Raw genomic sequence first — 26,586 nt, 5'->3', positions numbered from 1 at the left:
AGTCCTAAAAGGTTTTCCTGGAATTGCATGTGTTTGTGGAATTAACCTTACAACCTACTTGAGGAGGCTTTCTTATGTTGGTGGAAACAGAGTAGGAAAATGGAGAAGGAGCTATTGAAGGGAAGAGGCTGGTTGGCCTTAAGTAAGTTAAGAGTGGGGTATAGACAGAAAGAGCTCATTTGATTTGTGGTCATATTAATAGAGGTATAATACCATGAGTAAAGGAGGTGATCGTCTTGTCCTAGACAGTCCAGTTCAGTATAGGAAGTCACATTTCCCAAGTGCATTAACCTGATGGACTACATGAAGTGGACAGTGACTAGAATGATGAGAGGTCTGAAAACTGAATTGTATGACGGTTGCAGGTAGCTCCTGGGAGAATTCAGCAGGAGATGAGGATGGGTGTGGCAAAGCTAAGGATCGTTTATTCTCTAAAATAGTGGTTCTCGACCCTGGCTCCTTCTTAGAATCATCTGGGGAATCTTTAGGAAATACTAATGCCCAGGCCTCCTCCCCCAAAATTTTTATTCCATTGATCTGGGGTGGACTCAAATATTAATATTTTTAAAGGCCCCCCAGGTGATCCTAAGGTGCAGCCAAGGCTGAGAAACACTGCCTAGAGGGATGGCACAGGTAAATAGGGATGCTGTTTATTTTGTGTGACTATAGAGAACAAAACAAGTAAGGGTGGGTGGAAGCTTTTGTCCTGATATCTTGGAATCCTTTTGCTGGAACCCTGGTGGACCAGTGAAGGATGGGCATAAAGTGGATCAACAGTGAGCCAAGGGCTGGCTTCTCTGTGGAGGGTATTAGCAATTGAAGCACAGTGCCAAGGGATCGGACAACCAGAAAGACCCACACAGAGGTGGAAATAATTTGCAAGCAACCTTATATTTGTTTACTGAACTTTTGTAAAGGAGTCAGCCATATCCCCAGGATTTCTGCCCACCGGGGAGTCGGATGGGGGTTAGAGGCAGTGAAAGCAGCATCTCTGGGCAGAAGCAACACTCAGAGCTGGATGGGCAAGTCAGAGTGTCAGGGGTCAAGGCAGCCCCAGCTGAACACAGTCAGGACCCCAGCCAGTTGCCAGGTGCCCAGGACAGGGCGTGGCCCTACCCCCAGGAAAGAGGGGCCTGGCAAGAACTGGGCAGACATGCTGGGGCCATACCCTCCTGGGCCAATGTTTAGGACTGGGTTGTTGTCCTGGAACATCAGAATCAGAACCAAAGAGCCCTCGGACTGGGAATGGGTGGCTGTATTTGGGGGAGATGTGAATGGGTATTCTCTGAACAACTACTAGAGGCTGGGCCCATGAGGTAGCTTCACACCATCATCTCTTTATGCCCAACAATGGCCCTACAAGTCATGGGCAGTTTATAGACACATTCAAGATGAGAAAACTGAGGCTTGATGAGCTCAAAAAACCCTCCCATGGTCCCTGCCAGGGTCTGACTGCAAACTCTTTCCATGGGCCTAGGCTAAGGGCCATGCTGCCCTGTGGGGGGCTATATGTGCCCAGGACTGAGGCCAGGAACAGCAGGCACTCTAATGGAGGAAAAGCTGCACCAACCTCCTGCTAGGCCTGGCCCCCACCCACCTCAGAGAAATATAATCTATGGGGTCTTTGGAGCCCCAGAAGATTGAGGGGGAGACATAAGATGCCGTGTGACATAGACTAGGCAGGAGCTGTGCACTGTGTGGCACTGGTTTCTGTAATCCAGAGATTCTGAGCAGCCTCATGTCCTCATCTCCCAAATGGGAACAGCAGCCCCTGTGATGTCCCCCGCCGTGGGGTGTTGGTGTGTTAAGAGGTTTGGAAATATTTCAAACCCCAAGTAGGACAAAGCCACGTTCCTTCCCCAAGGGGATAAAGCATGATCCCCTAACACACATACACGCATACACAGATACACAGAAACACAAATATGTGCACACTCAGGGACACAGACATGTGAGCATCTTCATTTACACGTAATGTACAAGTGGCACTGTGTTTATTCCTGTTGTCATACTCAAGCCCCTGGTAAAGTGTCGTTTAACTATTCCAGCCCATTCTCAGCAAGGCCAGACTTTTCATGCTTGGGCCAGAATAACAAATCAGGAACAGGGTGCCCCTTAACACACGTAGAGGGCACTTGATAGATGTTTGGTGAAGGAAAGAAAAGAAAACTAATAAACGAATGGGTGACCTTGCACTGTAATTCCATCTTAACAACTCACATAAATAGAATGCTTTACAGCTGACAATGAGCTTTGATACATTTTCTCTCAAATAATCCTGTGACAGGTATTAGTATTTCCACTTTACAGATGAAGCACCTGAAGTTCAGAGAGGTTAAGTTACTTTCCCAAAGACACACAGCTAGTAACAGAATAAGAAGTGGTAGAGCAGATAGCTAGGCACACACCTCCAGAGTTACATAAGACCCTAGTTACCCATCCGGAAGACCTCTGCTTCCCACCCCCGGAACCTCCCCCATCTTTTTCAATTACCTTGCCTCCTCTTCTCCATAGCTCTATTACTCATATGTTTATCTGTTACAGTCTGTCTCTCCCACCAGAAAGTAAAATCTAGGAAGACAGGAACTCTATCCCTCTTGTTCACTACCTCATGCCCAGTGCCTAGTAGAATGCCTGGCACACAAACATCCCGCTGAGCAGTGATTCATAACTGGCTGAGGGATTGCTAAGGGGGCAGCGGGGGACGATGGCAGTGGGGGGAGGTATTCCTAGTAACACCTCCCACTCCTTCTTGTTCTCCTTTGTAAAGGTTCAGTAAACAAATATCAGGTTCATGGCAAATTATTTCTGCCATCTCTCATACAATGGAGTTGACAGCTGGCTGAGCTACAATATATCAATTGTATAAATTCCGAGGGCATTTTCATGTTTCAATCTCCTTATGTATTTCTAGTTGACCAAACTTGTTCAAATTACCATTAACTGCAATCCCATCACCTGGCTCACTGGGCAGGAAGGCAGTGGCTTGGGTTTAACTCCTGAAGTGCCATGCATGGGACAGGAAATCGACCTGGGGCTAGCAAGGGAGGTGGAGAAGAATCTGCTGTTAAAAGTCAATCAGTTGCTTTAATCTGTAAACCTCATTCTCCATTTTCCATGGGGGCTTCCGTTTGACCACCTTCCATCCAACTTCTTTATCTTATCAGATCCTTGATAAGATATCTTTAAGATAAAGAGGACTTTATCTTAAAGTCCTCTCTTGGGACTTTAAGGCCATTTCCTGCTACGTTTCCACCCACACCAATGGCTGATAGAACCCCTCCTGAAATGCAGTCTCCAGTTCAAATTCAAAGCCCCATAGTAGACAGACACAATGAAGGAGGGGTACTGAGAAAGTGGGTGTCTATTTGGACAAAGTCGTAATCCAGTGGGAGTCAGGCGAGAAGGGGAATGTAAAAGCTCTTTAGGGCTGGGACAAGGACCTGCTCATGTGTCACTCAATCCCTAGTACCTGGCACAAAGGCTAGCACATAGCAAGGACTACAGAATATTTATTGAATGAATGAATGAATATAATACAAAGACCATGGGTCTTGGGATCAGATAACTGGCCTCAGTTCCTGCTTCAACTGTTTTGTGATCTTGGGCCAGTCACCTAACCACCCTGAGTCATAGTTTCTGCATCTTTAACATAAGCACAGCATTCAGAGTGGGAAGGTGTCACGTGACCCCTCCCTCAATTTTCCAGAGGGAGAAAAAATCTTGTAACTGTCAGTAACATGCTAGAACTGTCAAAAGCACACAAAAGAACTACGCCAATTGTGAAACAGAAGTCACAGTTCTGTTTATTTTGCAATGATGTAAACTTCACAATTTTTCCTTACAGATAAAAAATACAAACCTTTCACTGCTATATCCAAGAAATCTGTAAACTTCAAACATCGTAGACCGGCCTGTCTAAGGTAAATGAAACGCAGACAATGTTAGTGGTGTCCTCATGAGAGTTAGCCCAGCCTGGGATGGCAGCTCCCTTCCCTGTGAACAAAGGGGGGTCATTCAGAGAAACACAGCTCACATCATCCAGCTGGAGAAAAGCTTCCTAGAGTAGAAGGCAACCAAGTGAACCCAGGGAAATAGGCAGGATTTGACTAGATGGAGATGGAGTTGGGTGGGTTTGTTATAGTCCGTGACACTCTCATGATGTCAAGCCAATGGAAACTGAGGCTAGTTGTTGGATTCTGTCCTATCTCAGCCCCAGGCCAGCCTCGCTTTGAGAATAACAACAACATCAGCAATAATAATAGTCCATTTGTTCAGCATATAGCCCAACTTAGCTTAGGCACCATTTTAGGTACTCACACCTAGTATCTCATTTAATCCCCATGACTTACCCACAAAATAAATATTGCATTCTGACATGGCTCCTGATGATCCCAGACCTAGTGACTTGCTTCTAAAGAAAAGAATATGACAAAATTGATGGGATGCCGCTTCCAAGAGTAGGTTATAAAAGACTGTAACTTCAGTTTTGTTTGCTCTTATCTCTCTCTCCCTCTCTCTCTCTCTTTCTGTAGGTGTGTATTGTGTGTCTTCCAGTCTGTCTATCTGTCTGTCTTTCTGGCTCTTCATGTACTTATTCTGAAGAAACAAGCTGGAGAGGCCCACTTGGTAAGAACTGAGGTCAGCCTCCAGGCAGGAGACTGAGACACTTAGTCCAATAGCCCTTGAGGAACTGAATCCTGCCAATAACACGTGCATGGGTTTGGAAGCAGATCCTTCTCCAGTGGAGCCTTCAGATAAGACTACAGCCCCAGTGACACCTTGACTGCAGTCCTGTGAGACAGCCTGAGTAGAGGACCCATCCAAGCTGTGTCCAGATTCCTGACTCACAGAAACTGTGAGATAATCAATGTGTATTGCTTTCAGCTACTAAATTTTGGGGATATTTGTTACTCAGCAATAGGTAACTAAAACAATTATTATTCTCAGTTTGTGGATGAGGAAATCAAAGCTCAGTGAATTTACTAAGCTTGCCTGGACCACACAGCGAGTAAATGGAGGAGCCCACATTACAACCAAAGTTCGCCTGACTCCAAAGCCCATGTTTCTATCCACCAAGCACCCTCCCCCTCTCTGGAGCCCAACACTACAGAAGCCAACTGGCCTCCCAATCACAGGCTGTGAGACTCCACCATCAGCCCCTTAGCCTCCTGTCCACAGCCCTCCTGTTCAGGGGCTTGGCTTTATTGGATTTTGAGGCTTCGGTCAGTCCTTGGTGAGAGCCAGTGGAGGCACATAGAGTCCCATGACTTCTGGGTCCACCTTGGGTGGACACACTGCCCTTCCTCCTTGCCTGGAGAAGATGGTGATATACAAGAAACAGTGGCAAAGAAAGAGACAGGGGAGGAAAATGTGGAGGTTGTTTGTAAAGAGCCTCCTTCCACATTCTCAGACTTTTCCTGGCACCCTCTCTACCCACCTTTCCTAGTCCCATCCTCATCAGCAGCTCCTCAAAGCCTCCAGTGGTCTCAGCCCCATTGCCACCCCACCCACAACACTTTGCTGCAGGTCTGAGTAGGACAGGACCTCCTGTGCCTGGCTCATGGCTCTTTCCCCAGGACTGAGCACAGGCCTAACCCAGAGCAGCAGGAAGGTGGCATCCTCCAGGGGTCCAGAACCCAAGGAGCTGGAGTCAGCCAGACTGGGTTCCAACCCCTGCTCCACCATTTGTGCTATGTGACCTTGAGAAACCTCTTAAGCCTCAGTTTTCTCTCATCCAAGTACTAACCAGTCCTGACCCTAACTCTCAGCTTCCAAGATCAGGCAAGATTGGGTATGTGCAGGGTGGTATAATTATAGACTAGTCTCAGTCTTCTGTCTGCAAAATGGGAATAACAATCAAAATAGTGACAAAATTCTGAATCTAGTGCCTGGCATATGGTCAACAGTTAACAAATATTATCTACTAATACTGTTATCATGATTATTATTTCCATTTTTTTAAATTGGGCTAGTTCTATATTTCACGGAACTGTCCACTGGCTTTAAAACCGTGTGTTCTATTGTATAGACCACTAAGAAAGAAAAATTGCTATCAGTTATAACCCCATCAATAGTAAGATGTTGACCATTTCTAAGAGTACATCATATAATTAAAGAAATACAGAAAGAGTGTCTGCTTCACAAAGCTGTTGTTAAAGGATTGAGAGGGATGATACCAAGGCATTCAATAAATGTTTGTTGAATGAATGGAGGTTGGATTCCTGCCCAGGACCCAAGACTAATCCAGTGCTCTTCCCTCTCTGCACTCTCCCCACCCTTGCCCACTCTGTAGCGCCCACAAGAGTGCAGAACTGATCTGCAGGGAGGCAGCTCCCATGAGCTCCAGGAGCCCCCCTTGCTGCACAGTCTTTCAGTTCCAGGACCCCCAGCCCTACAGAGCTGTCCTTCTTGCAGCCAAGGAAGACCCCACTCTGACCACCTGGAGGTGCCTCCTCTCCTTGAGGCTATAGCAGGCAGGAGCATAAAGCCCGGCCCAGCAGCCCCAAGGCCAATCCACAGCCCGATGAGGCAGCACTCAGACTCCATGTCTGAAGAGCAGCATTCCCATCCTAGCTTTCTCCTTCTGCCACTGCCCTCTCTGTGCCTCAGTGTCCTTCTCTGTAGAATGTGGATGATGATTCCTTCTTCTCAGATGGCTGTGAGAAGCCCATAAGACATGTCTGTGAAACCCTTCCTTGCTTGGATATGAGAAATTTGCCCCACCAGAATGAAGTCCCCTAGACCTCTCTGCTGCCCACTGGACTTCCGTCCGATAATGAGAAAGTTCAGCAACTTCTCCCTACTGTTCAGGATCGGTCAACTTCCCAAGGCCAAGGCTCAGGGCAGGAAAGGGGGCATTGGGCAGAGGCCTCTCCCTAAAAGCCTCCTGAAGCCAGGACTGCACAGACCCCTGTGGATGCTCCTTCAGAAGGTTCTGCCCCAGCTCTTCTGTGTCTTCCCAGCAGTCAGAGCCCAGGCCCCCAGCTGAGCAAGCCCCAGTGATTAAAGGCATTTGAGCTGGAGGCAGTGGGGAGAGGAGAAAAAGAAATGACGGTCCCCAGCTTCCCGTGTACAGCTGTGCCTCCCTTGGGCAGGGATAGGCATTCACAGAGCTCAATGGCTAATTCAATTTTCTGAAATACAAGTTTAGGCTTCTTTATGTCCATGTGTCTCTCCCAAGCCCCTCTGCCTGGGAGGGTCTGTTCCTCCCTGCCACCTCCTGCCATGGTGAGGTATTCAGGGCCACCCAGGCAGGTTGAGCTCAGCTCCCCACCCCCAGCCAGAGATTATGGCTCACCTAGGACTAGTGCAGCAGCTGCTCGGGAACAGCAGTCCCTCCCTCTCTCAGTTATGATGAGCTCCTTATCTCTGTGCAAATCAGGAGCACTTCATGGTAATCCAGCCCAGCTCCAGCCTCAGCAGACTCTCCAAAATAAAAGAGCTGGATCGGAGTCATCGAACATTTCAGTTCCCCTACCGCTGCCCCCGCCAGCAGCCAGGCCTGCGAGGAGCAGGTGATACTGCGTGTCCTCCCACTTCCCTGGGCCTCCTCCCCAGCCTGAGCCCCTCCCCCCCAGTCTCCAGGTGCCCAAGAGCCCACAGCCAGCTTCCTCTTATGTCCTAAGGGAGTTAGGCCCTGAGCAGAGTCTGTGCCCCACAGAGGAACCAATCATAACAATACCCTCCTTCAGGGAGACTCAGAATCAGCCAAGCACTAAGCCAGGTGCTCACTAGGCCAGGAGCTCGGCATGAATGACCTCATTTAAGCTCACGATGGGAAGGAGCTTTAGTCTCATTTTTCAGATGAAGGGCAGAGAGGTACACCTAGTGCTGGTAAGTGGTGGGAGTAAATAGCAACACCCCCACCACCTAAACCACTCTGCTCCTGGGCACCCCTGCTTCCCCCACCTCCCCCACACAGGCACCCACCCCTGGGAAAAGACCGACAGTTATGTTAATGCAGCGGTACACATGCACTCCCTGAGTATACCCATGCACATCCTCATGTGCTCAGGACTCAAAGCGAGAATGTTTCCTCAAATGGACCCAAAAGGAATGTGAGATTCAGGTTGCAAACTCTAGGCCTAGGCTGTAAAGCGGAAAATCAATTTGTAATGGAGGAAGCCATGCTGTCCCAGAGGTACCTGGGAGAGCCCAGCAAGCCAGCAAGGCACGGACAGCAGCCCCCACAGAGGAGCGATGCTGGCTGCTTAGGAAGCGGGACCTGTGCAGCCCTGCATTGTCTCCAGATTGCTGTTACCAACAGGTTCCCACTTCCGCTTCCTGCCAGCAGCTCCTGTGCAGATGCTGAATTCCAAATGCAGAGAAAAATAAATATTTTAAGGCTGTGTGGCCTGAGTCACCAGAGTTTGGTGGCAGCTAATGCTCTGCAGCTGGCCCTGCCCACGGGCCTACTTAGCATGCAATTAAGATGCAAAATAACATCCCTCAAAAGCTCCCCTCCAGGCTTCTTTGCTTCTCCCTTCAAGGCTCTGGTGGATTAAGAAGATTCTGGAACAGTGGGGAGGCACTTCTCCCACTACCTTTATTGGCCAGAGTGCCAGGCTGGGTTTATGGGCTTGGCTCAGAGCCAAGCCTAGGGTTGAGACTCTAGTCCTCGGCTGCCCACTCCTCCTGCCTCCCTGCAAGCCACCCCAGCATGGCACACAGGAGCCTGGAAAAGCAAATCAGATGGTGTCGCCACTTACGACTCTTCAGTGATGCCTCACTGGCTTTAGTTTATAATTCCAACCACTGGCAGTGACCTCTAAGCTGACCACCCAACAGCTCCCCCTGAATCTCCGGCCTCGTCTTCTTCCACTCTCCCTCACCAGCCACGTGGGCCTTCTTTGGATGCCCCAAGAAGCCAAGCTTTTTCCTGCTTCAGACCCTTTGCACTTGCTGTTTCCCTTTCTCCTGGTCTGTCCATGGCTGGCTCCTATTCAACCTTGAATATCGCCTCTTCAAAGATGACTCTCTGGATCACCTCACCTAATGGGAAGCACTCACTACATGCCAGGCACTGCACAGGTACTTTATAAAAGCTGGGGAGTGAGAAAATGGAGGCACAGAGCTAGTAACTTGCCCAGGGCCACACAACCAGAGTTCAGGTTTGAACACAGGTATTCTGGCTTCAGAGTTCAGGTCCTTAACCACTGTACTATGCTGCCTGGAGCAACACCCTGTCCCCGTCTTCCTCCCTGGCTTCTTCTCCTCTACCTTTATTTGTTTTTTTTTTTTTTTTTGTCTGCCTCTCCCCCCTGCCCCTTAATGACACCATTAGTCCATGAGGACAGGAGCTTTGTCTGTCTTCCTCTCTCCTGCTTCCCCAACACCTACAGCAGCGCCACGCAAGCAAGGGTACTCAACATGTATGTATTGGCTGAGTGACTGAATGCATGAATGAAGTGCTCCAATCTGTTCCACCTCCTCCTGCTCCTTTTCTGTAGGATGCACTGCATGGCATATAGGTTTTTGGGGAACAGTTCTTCAAGGCCTGGGTACTGAAGTGACTCCTTGTCAAGACAGGATAGCATTTGTATCAGGTTTCCCAATTTAAACCTCCTCCTAAGGCTGGGCACAGTGGCTCATGCCTGTAATCCCAGCACTTTGGGAGGCCGAGGCAGGTGGATTGCCTGAGCTCAGGAGTTCGAGATGAGCATGGGCAACATGGAGAAAGCCTGTCTCTATTTAAAAAAATACAAAAAAGAAAAAAAAATTAGCCGTGTGTGGTGCGTGTGCCTATGGTCCCAGCTACTCAGGAGGCCGAGGTGGGAGGATCATTTGAGTTTGGGAGGCGGAGGTTGCAGTGAGCCAAGATCACACCACTGCACTCCAACCTGAATGACAGACTGAGATCCCATCTCAAAAATAAATTAAAAAAAAAACAAAACTTCTCCTGCTACAGCTGGTTCTAGAAGGGCAAGGGAGACAAAGGCAATGAATTTGTCTGTAGTTCCTGAACTGCAGTGGGCTGTAGGGGGATAGGCAGAACAAAAATGCAGGAGGAGTATTGAACCAGCTAAGAGACTATGCCCATGGGCCAGCCAGCAAGGAAACTGCAGGACCTCTAAGTCTGTACATGGTCAGGGGGAAAAAAGGAAGGACTCCTCTTATGGAGCACAAATTGCATCCTTTAGGAAAGAAGTCATTATACGAAAAAGATACTTGCACACCGGAGTTTGGTGGCAGCTAATAACGCATGTTTATAGCAGCACAATTCCCAATTGCTAAAATGTGGAACCAGCCCAAATGCCCATCAATCAACGAGTGGATAAAGAAACTGTGGTATATATATACTATGGAATACTACCCAGCCATAAAAACGAATTAATTAATGGCATTCGCAGCAACCTGGATGGGATTGGAGACTATTATTTTAAGTGAAGTAACTCAGGAACGGAAAACCAAACATCCTATGTTCTCAGCCATAAGTGGGAGCTAAGCTATGAGGATGCAAAGGCATAAGAATGACTCAATGTACTTTGGGGACTCAAGGGGAAAGGGTGGGAAGAGGGGTGAGGGATAAAAGACTACAAATTGAGTTCAGGGTATACTGCTTAGGCGATGAATGCACCAAAATCTCACAAATCACCACTAAGGAAATTACTCATGTCACCAAATACTTCACCTGTTCCCTAAAAACCTATGGAAACAAAAAAACTTAAAAAAAAAATTGCATCCTTTAGGATTGTTGTGTCACAGAATTGTCACTTATTAAGACTGTTACAGGAACTAGCGAGGGCAAAGTGCTAGTGTTCTTAGGTGACCACAAGGCAAATACGGGCCAGCAAAGTGAGGCAGCTGCTAAAGAAATTTAGTTCAGTCTTAGGCTTTATCAATAGGAGTACAGTGTATAGATTAAGGGAGACGATTGACTCACTGCACCTTCCCGGGCCACACTTCCCTGGAGTGTTGCATGTAGTCCTTACCACACTTTAGGGGCACCTCACCAACTTTTTTTTTTAAAACAGAATCTCACTCTGTCACCCAGGCTGGAATGCAGTGGTGCGATCTTGGCTCACTGCAACCTCCACCTTCTGAGTTCAAGCAATTCTCTTGCCTCAGCCTCCCGAGTGGCTGGGATTACAGGTGCATGCCACCATGCCTGGCTAATTTTTATATTTTTAGTAGAGACAGGGTTTCACCATGTTGGCCAGGCTGGTCTCGAATTCCTGACCCCAGGTGATCTGTCCACCTCGGCCCCCCAAAGTGCTGGGATTACAAGCGTGAGCCACCACACCCAGCTTCTCACCAACTTTTGAATATACAAATGAGACATTCCCAGACCCACTGCAGGAACTGTTGCTGTCAGCCAGGAGGAGAGCAAATCCAGAGACCCTGACCTTTGCAATCCCTGAAGGCTCCCGGGAGATGGAGCTCAGCTTCATGAAGGAAGAAGGATTTGAGTGCCAGGAATTGTATTGTAAAGGAGCCTCACCCTAAGGAGAGCGACATTCCTGCCATGAAAGGCGATGAAGCCAAGGCTCACAGCATTTGTGAGGAGATGGCAGCGAGGATGCTGAACGTGTGAAGGGGGTGCCTGGAGGAACGAGTCTTGCAGCTCAGTGTAGTGCACCTGCCAGCAGCATCCATCACCTAGGAGCTTGTTGGAAACAAAGAGCCTCAGCCCCCAGCCCTAAAAATCAGAATACACATTTTAACAAGATCCTTAGGTGAGAAGCACTGGGCTAGAGGCTGGGGGTGAAGTAAAACCCTATCAAAAGGGAAGTGACTCAGTCACCTGTTTGGAGGGCACCAGCTGAGCACCTACCTGTTGTCAGGTCCCAGAACCCCCTTTGGAGGAATTTCCACTCTGGTAGGGGCAGCAGACTCCTAAATAGGCAAGCAGCATAAAAAGAAGCTCCGAGTGCCAATAGGAGGCAGTGCAATGTGGGGTGGTCAGTTCTGGGGGAGAGTGAGGCAGGAGAACCACCAGAAAGAGCTCTAAAATAAGGCCCAGAGCTGGCCAGGCACGGTGGCTCATGCCTGTGATCCCAGCACTTTGGGAGGCAGAGGCAGGTGGATTACCTGAGGTCAGGAGTTTGAGACCAGCCTGGCCAATATGGTGAAACCCCATCTCTACTAAAAATACAAAAATTAGCTGGGCGGTAGTGGTGTGCACCTGTAATCCCAGCTACTCAGGAGGCTGAGGCATGAGAATAGCTTGAACCCAGGAGGTGGAGATTGCAGTGAGCCAAGATCGTGCCATTGTATTCCAGCCTGAGCAACAAGAGCGAACTCCATCTCAAAATAATAATAATAATAAGGCCCAGAGTTGTTGAAGGTCATACAGCAAGGACAAAACACAAGCACAGAGCCCCAGGTGCCTGGCTTCCAGCTCGCCTGGTTGTGCTGTGTGTGTGTGTGCACGCACACCTGGGTGTGGTTGTCTACATCTATGATTTGTGACATCATTGGTCATGCTCATGGTCATGTGTGAGCTGTGTAAATGTGTGAGGTGTGTGTGTGTTTGTGGGATGCATCCACGTGGGAGCATGGGTGGCTGTGGGAATGTTTCTGCAGGCAAGGCTGCAGCTGTTGTGGCCAGCCTCCCCACCTTGCACAGCCCTTGACCATCAGCAAATGGGACCTTGTGCTTTGCAGTTCCCCCAGGCCCAGCCTCACTTGCCTTCGATGACTGACCCTGGAAAAGAAGGGTCCTCTGGGCCTGTCAGGTGTCCCTGGGCTGACCCAGGGCACCTGGAGCCTTATTCCTGACTGACTTTTCTGCCCGTGTGGCCTCAGGCAGCCTACAAGACACCTCTGTTCCCTGCCCCCATTCCCAAGTGAAAGTGGGCAGGAGACGGGACAAGGGCAGGAGCCGCAGTGGTTTTCTCCTCCACCCAGACCTACCCACTACAGCCCCTCTGTGGGCAAAGGCTCTCTAGCAACACTGACCAGCCTCCAGGCCACACTGCTGGTGCAGGACAGCCCCTCTCCTTCTGCCTTTTTGTCCTCTAGCTCATGGTCCTGACCTAGCCTAGTCCCCATGTGCCTGGCCTTTGGCTGAATTTATCCTAAATACCTCTCCCCTACCCACCCCCTACCAGCCATCCAGTCTTGGCAGTGGAACAAGAGTGCCCCGTGCCTTCTGGGTGAGCTTGGCCCTGGTCTGGGGATTCCAATCAGTCTGTGTCCAAGGGAGGTGGGCTAGGAGGCAAGGGGACAGCCAATCTTTCTGTGCCCAGAACATGGACTCTGGATCACAGAAAGTCCACTCTACTTCTTACCTAAGGCAAGAATGCTTCTTACCTAAGGCAAGGATGCTGAACGTGTGAAGGGGGTGCCTGGAGGAACGAGTCTTGCAGCTCAGTGTGGTGCACCTGCCAGCAGCATCCATCACCTAGGAGCTTGTTGGAAACAAAGAGCCTCAGCCCCCAGCCCCACTCCCCAGGTGTCAGTTTATTCATTGATAATATGGATATGTGGCACCAACTTCCAGACATGCTGTGGGGTCAGAAGAGATCATAAGAACAGTAACATGCCATGGACACTGTGTGGGTTAGCAGGGACTTCTCTGATGCCAGCAGGGTAGAGGATGAGCGTGAGGTCAGGGTGGCTTGGGAGAGGAAGTGACAGGACTGCTCGTGGGTGAGATAGCCCTGGAAATGCCTGGTGCTACTGGGGAGCTGGCCCTCATGGGACCACCAAGGCTCCAAATGGGAGCTGAGCAGTAGTCGAGAGATGGGTGCCATGGGTCTGGGACCCCAGAACCTCAGCTTCCCTGGGGGATCAGGGGTCTGCAAGGAGACACAGGGCAGAAGCCTCTCCCCAGCCAGCTGCTTTGGTAGAGTGTGGGGGCGGCCGCTGGTGATAAGGGCAAGAAGTGGCAGGGACATGTTCAGGGGCCTGAATCTAAACACCTCTAACAGTGAAGGCCCTACCGCCCTGCCCTTCCAAGTGGCAGATGGTCCCAGGTGACAGCCCACAGGCCGGAGCAGCCAGACCACAGAAATGTTGCTCAGACCTCAGAGCTGGTGGCCAGCAAGGTCTGCTTCCTAAGGGCCTCCCAGAGGACTGAGGGTAAGGATAGGACTGGGCAGCCTCAACAGCTCAGAAGCTGGCACCTGCAGCCCCCTCAGTGGGAGCAGGGAGCTCAGGGAGTCAGCTTGGGGGTTCACAAGCTGCATGACATCCTCTGAGCTGCACTGGCCTCTTCTGGAGGATGGGATCCTAACCCGCCTTCCAGCGTTGCAGGGAGGATGAAATGGCATGATGAACAGCAAGTGCTTTGCAAAGTCCCCAGTGCTAGGTGCATGGTAAAGCCCTGGAGATGCTCAGCATCCTCAGCAGTCCCTTGGTTCTTCTTTCCCAGCACACAAACAGCCTAGATTCAGAAGCCAGTTCTCCTACTGCTTAGCTGGGTGCCTAGGGCAAGTTACTTAACGTCTGTAAAATGGGGAGAATAAGGGCTCCCCTTATGGGGCTGTTGTGAGGATTAAATTAGTTAATAAATGTCTAGTGCTTAATCAGAGCCTGGCACCAAATAAGAGCTCAATCAACAAGAGCAAGAGCATTACCGCTGGCATTGTCATTCCCATCGCACACCTCCTCCCCTACCACGCGCACACAAGAGCACGCCCCATCCCCGGGCTTCGCATTCAACCCCTGCTTCTTCTGGCTGTTGCTCTCTATAAGCCCAGCCTCCCAAGCCACCTGAGGACAAGACCATGGCTCCTGTCTCAAGTCTCTCCCTAGACCCCTCACCCACTCTCAGCATCCAGATGCCTGATCTACCTGGAGTTGGTGGTGGTGGCAGAAGAGCTCGGGGAGAGATGGACCCTGGGGCCTGATGGGCTGGTCCTGGCCCCCCACAGATGGGCCAGGGCATGCAGTGTGAACACAGGTGGGATACACTTAAGTGCACACACACGGACCACACCACAGGCAGCCCTTCCAGCTCCCAGGCTCAGGCCACCATGTTCTTACAACGCTGAGGGGGGCAAAGCAAAAGCCCTTCCCTCCTCAGCAGCCACCTCCTCTGCAAGTGGAGATGCTGCTGCTCAACAATGTATTGTTGCCACCTAGAGTCCTCCCCTGGCATCTCTAGGCCCTGCTGGCTGCCCAGCTCCAGCCCCCCGCCCCCACCACTAGCTCCCACAGTTGGGGTGAAATAGGGGGAGGGGGCTAGGAGTAAGGAGAGAGATAGGGCAGGAGAGGAGGTCCACGCTGGGCACTGCTGGGCAGGAGCAGGAGAGCTGGGTTCCAGCCCAGGCTGGGTATTAGCTCTTTACATTGCCTTAGGCAAGCCTTTACCCTCCTCGGCCTCAGTTTCCCCATCTGTAAAAGGACAAACATTCACACACAGTTCTGTGGTCTACAGACACACACAGACACTTCCCTGGCTAGAGGTCTCTAGGGCAGGAACTCATGGGGAGTGGGACAGTCTTCTGATGAGAAGATGGCTCCCCAGGCTAGGCCCTGGTGGAAACTACCGCTAATCCCGCCTCCCTGGCCATAGCCGAGAAGCTGGAGCTGCCCTGGGTTCGAATCCCATATCCACCACTTTCTCGCTGTGGAACTTTGAGCCAGGTGTTCAATCCTTCTTCCTCTATGCAATGGATACAGACAACACTCGGCACAGTCCCCAGGCCACAGCGAGTCCCCAGCAAATGCCAACTGTGACCAGCTACTATTGTCTGCCCAAGAAGGCTGGAAACGGTTTCATTTGGGACCAAATAATCCACAGGTGCTTCTCCTGTGTTTCATTTTACCTGAATGAAATCTGCCAAAAGCTGAGTGAGGGGACTCCTATTTCGCTAAATTAGAAGAATTTGGGTCACATGGTAGAAACCCTGGCAACCAGCTCCGAAAGGGCCGGAGGGTGGGGAGGAAGCTGCCACATCCCTCCCACCTCCACCGTGAGGTCCCCTAGACAACAGGAGGTGAGGACACTCCCAGGCTGCCTCCCTCTCCCAGAGGCCAGCCTGCCACCTCCCCTGCCACCACCAAGGAAGGAAGAGTCACCCGCTGGATGGGGACTTTACTCTGCTACCCCCCACATTTAGCCTATGTGGCTCACAAAGCTCCTCTACCACTCAAAGCGAGGCCAATAGGGGCTCTCCCCACCATGGATACCGGGCCTTACAGGGCTGCAGCTGCACTGCAGCCCCTCGGTCCCCACCACCACCCTCCAGGATCTGCCACGGGCTCCCTGATTGCTAATTTAGACTTTCCTGCCATCCCACGCAGGGGAATCAGGGGAAATCAAATTACCGAGTTATTCACTCTTTTTGTACAGCTGATGGGCTGATTAGCTGTCAATCAGGGTCTGTATTAACATCTGACACTGTGTGCGTAACAATTACCAGTCACACTAAGGAAACCTTTCCCTTTCTCTCTAAAGGGAGGGGTGGGGAAGAGACAGGAGAGAGGAGGAGGCGGGAGGCACTGAAGGGAGAAGGAGGAAATTCAATCAGCATAATTAGCTCAATCAGAGGAGAACATCACTTCACCAGCTGAGCAGAGCTACTGCCACTGCCAAAGGCCCCCGGCTGACCAGCTGCTCTGGAGCCTCTGCCCACTCTGCCCTCCAGCAAAGTGCCCATCCTCTCCCTGCAGCCACAGCCCTAGCCAAGACAAGCTGCCCTTCCAGTCAGTCAACCACTTGGACCCGCCTTTAGACCTCCCTTGCTGCAATCAGGTGGGCCCATTTCTGCCTGCTTCACTGGGATTGGCTCTGACTGAAGAGGAGGGATATAAGACTCCAAGGGTCGAGGCAGAGTTGGGAGTTGGGGGTGAGATGGAATAGAAGGGGTTGGAGACTACTGGAGTCTAAGTTTATGATTATTTTGTGAAAGGGACTCCCTTATACTGAGTCAGGCTCTGACATTTTGTGGATCATCCTGCTGTTCTTCCTGCTCCTTCCTTATGGCCTGGCATTCTCCATCCCTCAGCACCCCTTCTGAATTGTTGGACCTTCTCTGGGCTGACCTGCATGTGTCTTCACTTGACTCTCCCAAGACAGAGTTTCAAGCCCATTTCCCATCCTACCCTCCACCTCTGAACACTCTCCAGTTTGTCACTACCCTGAAAGCTAATAAGTACTCCCTGTATGTTGTAACCATCAGGGTGGAGGATGAGCCTGGGGTCAGAGTAGATTGGGAGAGGAAGTGACAGGACCACACATGGGGGAGATAGCCCTGGAAATGCCTGGTGTTGCTGTAAATGGGAGCTGAGCAGGAGTCCGTGGGTCCCAGCACTCTTGGGACCTCAATTTCTCCATCAATAATATAAGTGTGTCTCTAACCACCCTCCAGACTGGCTCTTTTTGAGTCTCTCAGTCTAAGGAGTCCTTACTCTGGACGCTGCTGCTGCTGCTCCACCAGGAGAGGGATGGTGCTTCGAGCTATTTCCTCAGTCCAGACATGGGGAGGGTTTGCAGGGAGCAGTCACACTCTCCCATTCAGTCTCTTCAGGGCCTCCTGTGACAGAAGTAAAACAAACTGATAACGTTCTTGGAAAAACCCAAGCTTGTCCCTGGCCCACAGACTGATTGTCAACAGTTCATGTTTGCTGAGGTGTCCAGGCAGGGGGTCACCTTTTCTGTTTGCTTTTTTCATATACAAGAACAGGTCTCAAGAAGGCTGGCTTTGGCCTCCTTAGCACTGCCCCGACCCACTGAGCAAGTCACAGACAGGCCTAGTGATAGACTAAGGATGCACTGGTGATGACTACCAGGCAGGAGGAAGGGGTGGAGCCTAGGGCTGTGAGTTACTCAGGAAGGTGCAGGCCGAGGGAGGCCTGAGGTTGTGCTGTAGCTGCTTCTACAATGCAGATGTCCCATGAGGGTGAAGAAGATACTCAGCCCCATTCTCTGGGCCTCTGAATTTCTTTACCCAGTGTATTAGTCCACTGGGGCTGCCATTACAAAAGACCACAGACAGTTTAAATACTAAAATAAAATAACAGAAACATATCTTCTAGCTTTCGAGTTCTGGAAGCTAGAATTCCAAAAGCAAGGTGTTGGCAGATTTTGCTTCTCCTGAGGCCTCTCTCTCTGGCTTGCAGATGGGACCTTCTCTCTGTTCTCTTGGCCTTTTCTCTGTGCACATGCACCCCTGGTGTCTCTCTGTGTGTCCAAATTTCCTTTTATAAGAAAGCCAGTCAGATTAAATTAGGGCCCACCCTAACATCTTCTTTTAACTTAATCACCTCCTTGAAGACTCTATCTCCCAATCTGAGCTATTAGGGGTGAGGGTTTCAACATATGAACTTGAGGGGACACAATTCAGCCAAAAACCCTCAGAGAACTAATAACAATAGTTATCATTGTTGTTGGATAGCTAACACATATATGGCACTTACTCTATTCTAGGCACAGGTCTAAGTGCTTACATACACTCACTAAACCCTCACAGACTTGAGCAGGTACTATTAGGCAACTATCATTACCATCCCAACTCCTTAGATGGGAAAAATGACATACAGGGAGGTTAAGCTACCTTCCCATCTAGTAAACAGGAGAGCCAAGATTCAAATTCAGGTATCTGACTCCAGAGTCCACTCACTCAGCAACTGTTTTACATGCCTGGGCACAGGGTCCTTGGAGGCTCAGTGATGGTGCTGACAGTCTTTCCAGGCCCTAGAGAACAACTGCCTCCTGGCCTCTAGCTCAGCAGCCTCCACAGTAGTGCTACCTCAGGCAACTTCAAACCCAGCGCTTGTACTGAGCCCATCTTCAGCCCAGAGAGCCCAGACACCACCCCCCGCCCAGCATTCAAGAGGGTCTCCATGTGGAGGGGCAGGGGGCGCATCTGGACCTTCAGCTGCCGGCATTCACAGAGCCGTTGATTATGCACCAGACCTCGTGCTAAGTGCTCTGCAGGTATGTGAGTCCAGGATTATGCCCATTCTCTCCCTTCCTCTACAAACAAGACCTTTCAGACTTATCTCAGCTAAGCCCACCAGGTCACCCCTGAGCTATGATAATTCATTTTCTTTTCTTTTCTTTTTTTGAGACATGGTCTTGCTGGAGTGCAATGGTGCAATCATAGTTCACTGTGCCTCAAACTCCTGGGCTCAAGCAATTCTTCTGCCTCAGCCTCCCAAGTAGTGTTACCATGCCCAGCTAAATTTATTTTTTATTTTTTGTAGAGACTGGGTCCTGCTATATTACCCAGGCTGGCCTCAACCTCCTGGCCTCAAGTGGTCTTCCCACTTCGGCCTCCCAAAGTGCTGGGATTATAGGCATGAGTCACAGCACCTGGCAATAACTAGTTTTCTTAGGCATTCCTAAAGCCACTAATTTACTACCCCATTCAAAAAATTATTTACTGGGTGCTTACCATACGCCAGGCACTGGTTCTGGGTATCAGGTATGAATGGGGGAAAAAAATAGAAAGGATTCCTGCCCCCCAAGAGGCTTATAATCTAGTGGGTTTAGACAGAAAATAAACAGGTATGGACATAAAGAAATATGATGGTTACAGATAGTGACAAATGAATCACGAAATGAAACCAGGCAATGGCTAGGTTGCAGACACTTCAGATGGGGCAGTCAGGGAAGCCTCCCTGAGGAGGTGGTGTTTGAACTGAGATCTGAATAACAAGAAGGATCCAATAATGAGGGGGAAGGGCAGGCAAGGCAGAGAGAACAGTAAGTGCAAAGGTCCTGAGACACGTTCAGGGGACAGAATGAAGACCAGCCTGGCTAGAGCAGACAGGACTGGGAGACCGGTAGGAGATCATGTTAATGAGGTTCTGCACCTGAGTTACCGCACATTACCATCAGGGAAGAGGTGACTGACAGTTCCTTCCAATGTCTAATACAAATCCTTCTAACTGCAAGTGAAACCTCAATGCCTTGCTCTGTCTTCAGAGCAGACTAAAATCTGAGAACACTTATGGTATTTCCTCTCCACCAAATCACCATCCCAGCTTCCCCTCTTCCCCCAACCATTTCCAGGTGACATTTAAAGGAGTGGCGGGGGTTGGGCTGGGAGCCTCTATGAGTTTGAGAAAATCTATCTCCCTTCTGATGTTTTCAGCTGCCTCCCTTTGTAGGTGGTCAGAGTGTGACAGGGAACATTTCTTGCCAAAGGTCCCCTTGTGTTGCTGCCTAAATACGCTCATAAGTTCTTGCCTGAACCCAGAAGCAAGGCCCTGTATTTAAAATAAGAAAGGCAGAAAGACCCATAGAGAACCTTCCACCCCTTTCCTTTCTATTTTCTTCTCCTTTCCTTCCCAACTCCCAGCTGCAGAAAATGAAAGAAATGCTTTTCAGGAGTCAGGTTGCATAGATTGTTGTGTCTACATCCCCAACTACCATGGAGGAGGAGAGAGATGCATCAACAAACAAATGCAATGCATGCTATAATAAATAAATCACCTGCAAGTTGGGGAACCATGGTTGGAAGAGAAGCTCAATTCATCATGTATTTACTCAACAGCTATTTATTGAACACATACTCTGTGCCAAGTACTTGAATCAGTACTGCCAGGCACTTGAATCAGTTAGGGTCTGGTTAAGAAAAGAGAAACCATTCTAGGTATTTCACACAGTGGAAATTTAATGCAGGGAGCTGGTTATGCAGATGATGGAAGAGCTGAGAGGCCAAATTAGCACCACCAAAAACTTGGCAATAGCCGAAAGCCACCAGCTCCTTTGGAAATGAAAGGACAGTGAAAAGAGATGGTTCTACTCTATCTCAGAGCTGGGGTTGTCCTGCAAGGAGCTAGACTACAGGGAAGCCTGCTCAGCTGAATCTGAAACCACAGAGGGGGCCATTGTCTGGCAAGAGATGTACTTACTGCCAGAGATGCTACCCCAGGCAAAGAAAAAGAGGAGAAATGCCCTGGCTTCCTTCTTCCTTCCATCCTCCAGTCTCCCACCAGTGCCTCTTATTGACTAAACTCAGCCAGAGAAAGTGACTCTGCAGGAGTCACTTTCACCTCCACAACACCCCCGTGGCAGAGTGGAGAAGGGGAAGAGTAGGAGATGGGTTTGAAGGCAAACAGCCAAATGAGTGTCACAGCACTAAAGACTTAAGAGGAGGGTACATTTGATGTGGGTTTTAAAGCTTGAATGGGAATTTTCCAATCAAGAAAGAGGAGAATGGTACAGGAAAGAGCAGGTTCAAAGACAGGGAAGTGCAGAGGATGTGGCTTATTCAACTAACAGCAAAATATTCTGCCTGGCTGCCAGGAAGGCATATAAGCAGAGCCAACAGGAGATTGGGGACCATCCTGTAGGGCCTAAAAGGCTGAGCTCAGGGGTTGGATATCATCCTGTAAGAAGTGTGGGACTCCATTGTGTCTCAGTCACAGACTGGGATTAGTAAAGAAGAGAGACCACAGATTGGGAAGAGAGACAGTGAGGAGCATTTGCAATGGTCCTAGTGAGCAATGATTAAGTCTGAACTAGGGCTGTTTTCATGGAGACTGGGAAGAGAAAGGGCATATAAGAGAATTTTAGGATGTAGAGACAGCAGGACTTGGTAGTTGACTGGTAGGAGCGAGAGGGAGAAAAAGAGACAAAATATGATATTTGGGTTGGTGTCTATGAGAATATAATTCTAACTCTTCTCCCTTCTTTCTCCTTCCTCTAGGGCCACCTTTGGAGAGGCTTCCACTTATCTCTTAATGTGCAGCCTCTTATAATGCAATCTTCCTTTCTTCCATTGTATTGGAATGCTCAGTTTGGGGCTGGACAAAAAGGCCTCCTGGAATAAAGGCTACACTTCCCTGCATCCCTTGCAGCTAGATACAGCCATGTGCCTAAGCTCTAGCCAATGAGATGTAAATGAATGTGTCAGGGGATAGCTTACTTAAATGCAGCTGGCATGTGCCCTTTGGCCCCTTCTTTGTCACTCTTTCCCCACCTTGCTGCCTGGACAGTAACCATGATGAATAGAGCTTTGGCCACTATTTTAGACCAGGGAACAATAGGAACCTGGGTCCCTAGAGACATGATAGAATAGATTCAGCACCCACTTTGCACTGCCTAAATCAGTTCTGTAGATGAAAGAGAAATAAACATCCACTTAAGTAAGCCACTGTTATTTTGAGTATGTTTGTCACAACCAAACTTAATCCTAAATGATACAATACTCTATATTTCAGGAAATAGTTTACATATCTCATCTCATTTACTCATCAACAATCCAGTGATGTAGATAATATTGATATATCCAATTTACAGATGAGGAGATTGAGGCTTGGTGAGGTTAAGTCCCTTGTTCAAGCTTACACAAAGAGCCAGTAGTGCAGGCGAGATACAAACTCTGGAATTTTGGCTCCAAATGTTCTAACTTCCTCAGAGGCACCTCTTTTCCCTTCCCAAATGTTTTTCATCTTCCCTCCTGCTTCTTTCAGCTTGACACGTGTTTCTAGCAATAATAATGGCCTCAATAATAAGGATAATAATAAGAACACTGAGGTTTGTTCTTTTGTAGAACTGAACAACTTCCTACTATTTCTGCCAACAAATTAGTCTTAATTGCACTGTGGCATCATTAGGCAGCATTTGGGGAAATGTAGAAGGTCCCCAACATGTCAAGAATATAATTTGATCAACAAAACTCTAAAAGAGAAAAAAAAAACAGTAGATGCTCATATTTAAAAAACAAAACACTGGGCTGAATTTTGTAATCTGTCCTTTTAACTCCTCTCTTTGTAAAAGATAAATTACACCTTAGTGGCTTCTGGGCTCTGGCTCACTGCACAGTCACCGAGTTGCCTGTGACACTTCCAGCTGAATTTGCTCCCTGCTGTCAGCTGTAGGGAGGGGGTTATTTCACCGAGAGGGAGGAGGGTTATTTGGGTTATTTCTCTGCTTCCACTCTTGCCCGTCTACCATCTAATCAGCATGGGACAACCAGATGAGGCTTCAAAAACCTAAGTCACATCACATCTGTCCTCTCTTCAAACACTGTCAATAGCTTCCCATCCTACTTACAATAAAAACTAAGCCTCCATCATGGCCTCCCAGGCCCTGCATAATCTGGTCCTCGCTCACGTCTGTGACCTCATTACCAACTCTCTGCCCTTCACCTCTGACTGATGCTGTGATCACAATACACCTGGACACTCCTGCCCCAGGGCCTTTGCACTTGCTGCTCCCTGCATCTGGAACACTCTTTCCCCAGATGTCTATGTGATGGCCTTCCTCACCTCACTCATCTCTCTGCTAAGAGAGGCCATCACTACCCACTGCAACAGAGCATCCCTTCCTGCCCTACTTTTTTTCATTAAGTTGATCACTACCCGCCATTACATTATAAAAGTATTTGTATATTTTTTAATTGTCTGGTCCCCCAAGTAGAATGTAAGCTCCAAGAAGGCAGGAGCTGTATCTACTTTGTTCAGTGCTTGGCTTCTGTGCCTACAGCATGTATGACACATGCTAGGTTCTCAACAAATATTGGAGGGAGGGAGGGAGAGAAAGAGGAGGGAAGGAAGAAAGGAAGGAAGGAAGGAAGGAAGGGAGTGAGTGAGTGAGTTTGGGAGGGAAGAGGAAGGGAAGGGAGGGGAAAGGAGGGGAAGGGAGGGGAGGGGAGGGGAGGGAAGGGGATGGGGAGGCTGGAAAGTACATGGTGAAGAAGGCATCAGACAGGATAGAGAATAACTGCTCCAAAGGCCAAACAAAATGAAATTCAGTAAGAGGAATTGGAGTTAGACATAGGGGAGTATTTTTTGACACTGAGAGATGTAAGGTAGTAGAGCAGGAAGCTGGGGGTAGGAGGGGATTTGCATTTAGGAAGTGGGTTCCCAGAGCGGTGGTCAAAGTGAAGGAGGACATCTGGCCTTTCCTGGGCAGTGTGGGAAAGTAGCCAGATCTGCATTCTTTTTTCCCTCTCCCTTCCTTTCTGTGGGAACAACTGGCACAGGAGAGATTTGGGACTTGGTGAGGGGAGGGGAAGTGGAGGAGGCAGTTCTTTTTTCTTAATCTCCCCACAAAGTTGCAGAAGAAATCTCGAGTAGTGAATCATCCCTCTTTACAATCAAGCAGTTATTTAAAATGGAAAAAGGAAAAGAGACCCAGAGAAAAGGAGAAAGTGGGAGATTATCGCCCGCCAGCTTGCTCCCAAATTCCAGGCAATCAGCCACTGAGATGTGTCTAATCTCACGATGAGCCGCTTTCCTGATTGAGGGAGCTAATTGCAGGGCTGACACAGCTTCCCGGGAAAGTACTTGTAGACAAAAAATGCCAAGTGCTACCAACAACAACAAAAATACATCCATACACACTCATAATGGCTCAAGACCCAAGAAGCCTGTACTGCCAGAGACATCTACCCCACCCTGAAAAAGGAGAGGAAGCTCTTGAGACCAGCCAAAGCCATCAGAAAAATCCCAGGGGAGAAATTGGCCAAAGACATAAACAGCAAGTTCACAGGAATGGAGGTACAAATGTCCAATAAACCTAGAAAGAAAGGTTCAACCTCACTTGCAGTCAGTGCTAATTACAACCATGGCACCATTTTTTGTGGACAAATTAGAAAAGGTTTTGAGGGAAAAAATATTCATATTGACCTGGGCCTTTAGGGAGGCAGGGGTGAGATCCTGGGAAGATTTCTTTGCTGATGGAGTTTATCATCAAGATACCTGGGAGAAACAGGTCACAGGGGAACCATCTCTTTGGGGGCTGTTAGCACACAGTCTAGTGGAAACAGAAAGCGGTCGCTCAGCCTGCTCCGGGATGCAGCTGAGCTCCAGCCAGTGCCTTCGGTTTGTTTGTGTCCCCCTGAATGTTACCCAGAAAGAGGACTTGATGGGTTCTCCATCCAACAAGGAGCCCCTCCCCTGGGCTCCAATACACTGGCTCCATCCTCAGGGCCATCCTTAGGTCTTGTCTGGGGCTCTTGGACCAATTCCAGGTCTAATCCAGTGTAGACCACTAGTTTCACCCAGGCATGCCTCAGAGTCAGAGCGACTTAGGCAGCAAAGAACAACTTCTGTTCAAAGTGTCAAAGGCAAGCATGCTGAGGCTCCATATCCTGCCTGATAAAATGGTAACACTCAGTCTTGCAAGGATGTGGTGAAATTGACTTTCTTGTGTGCTATTGGTGAGAGTGGAAAATGATGCAAACTCTCTGGAGGGTAACTTGACAAAAAACAAAATCTTCATTCCCTTTTCCCTTCTGGAAATCAGGAGAGAGGAGAAATGCTTCAGCTATACTCCTTATGCCAGATGTCCCCTGCCCAATCCCTTTAGGACTCCCTGCCGCCCTCACAAAGAAGGAGAAATAGCCATCTGACTGATCGGAGTGTGAGGCACCCATCAGTCCATATTCAAAAGGTCAGCATCTCCAGGGAGTGCTCTTGCTGGTACTTCCTGCCTCTATCTCATGGACAGAGCTCGAGGGCACACCTGGGTATGCTGCTGTCAAGAAGGAGAAGGAATGTTGCACCCGCTTGAGCCTCAAGCTAAGGCATGCACTGCAACTCAGCCTTGTACTTCAGTTCTGAATTGGGGACATTGGGTCACACTTGGATGACTATTAATAAAGAGGTACCTGCATTCCAGTTCTGCTATTGTTCCTTACGTATCACTTCTTTAAAATCTCAAAGGCAGGTGATCAGTAACCAGGAAGAATGGATCTTCGAATTTCTGAATTCCTGGCAGTAAAACTTTCTGATGTCATCCAAATCCCACCTGAATTTCTTTTTAATTGAAAGATAACCTACACAGAGTGAAACATAAAAAGCATATTTGTTTTCATTATATGGCTTGATCACTTTTTTACTTTTCTATACACTCATGTAATTACCACCAAGATCAAGAAAAGGAACATTGCTGGCATCATCGTACAGCCATCCTGCATCTTCTTAGTCTGTATCTCCCCCCAGAAGTAACCATTGTCCTGATTTTAACAAACATGGATTCATTGTGCCTGTTCTTGAACTTCCTATAAATGAGAACATATGGAACATATTTTTTTCTGGCTTTTTCACTCAACATAATACCTGTGAAATTCATCCATATAACTGCATCTACCAATAGTCCTTCCTCTTTTGTTGCTGTGTAGTATTCCATTTTTATGAAACTACTATAATTTATTTATCCTCTTACATATTGATGAGTATTTAGATTATTTCTACCTTGGCGCTATGATGAATAGAATATATGAATATTCTGTTATGGACCTGTGCACTCATTTCTCTTGGGCATATACCTAGATGTGAAATTGCTGGGTTATAGCGTAGGTGTGTGTTCAGCTTCAGTAGAAACCATTTTCCAAAGTGGTTGTATCATTTTCAACTGCACCAGCAACATATGAGAGATCCAGTTGCTCCGTATTTTCACCAACGCTTAATACTGTTGGTCTTTTTCATTTTACCCATCTAATGTTTAGTGGGATCTCTTTGTGACTTTAATGTACTTTCTATGGTGAGTAATGATACTGAACAGTGTATCATTATGTGCTTATGTCCATCTGCATATGTTGTTTTATGAAATGCCTCTTCAAATTGTTTGCTCATATTTTAATTGGACACCTTAATTTCTAAAAGAATCAATACTAAGAAAGTAATCAGAGAAGCAGACAAAACTTCATGCATGAAGATGGGCAGCACAGCACTGCTTGTAAAAGCAAAAAACTAGAAACAACGTAAATGTTTATCGTATAGAGAATTAGA

This window comes from Pongo abelii, chromosome 1, assembly GCF_028885655.2.
Source record: "Pongo abelii isolate AG06213 chromosome 1, NHGRI_mPonAbe1-v2.0_pri, whole genome shotgun sequence".
Classification (NCBI taxonomy): domain Eukaryota; kingdom Metazoa; phylum Chordata; class Mammalia; order Primates; family Hominidae; genus Pongo; species Pongo abelii.
The sequence above is the reverse complement of the archived record's forward strand: the minus strand, read 5'-3'. Positions refer to the sequence as shown.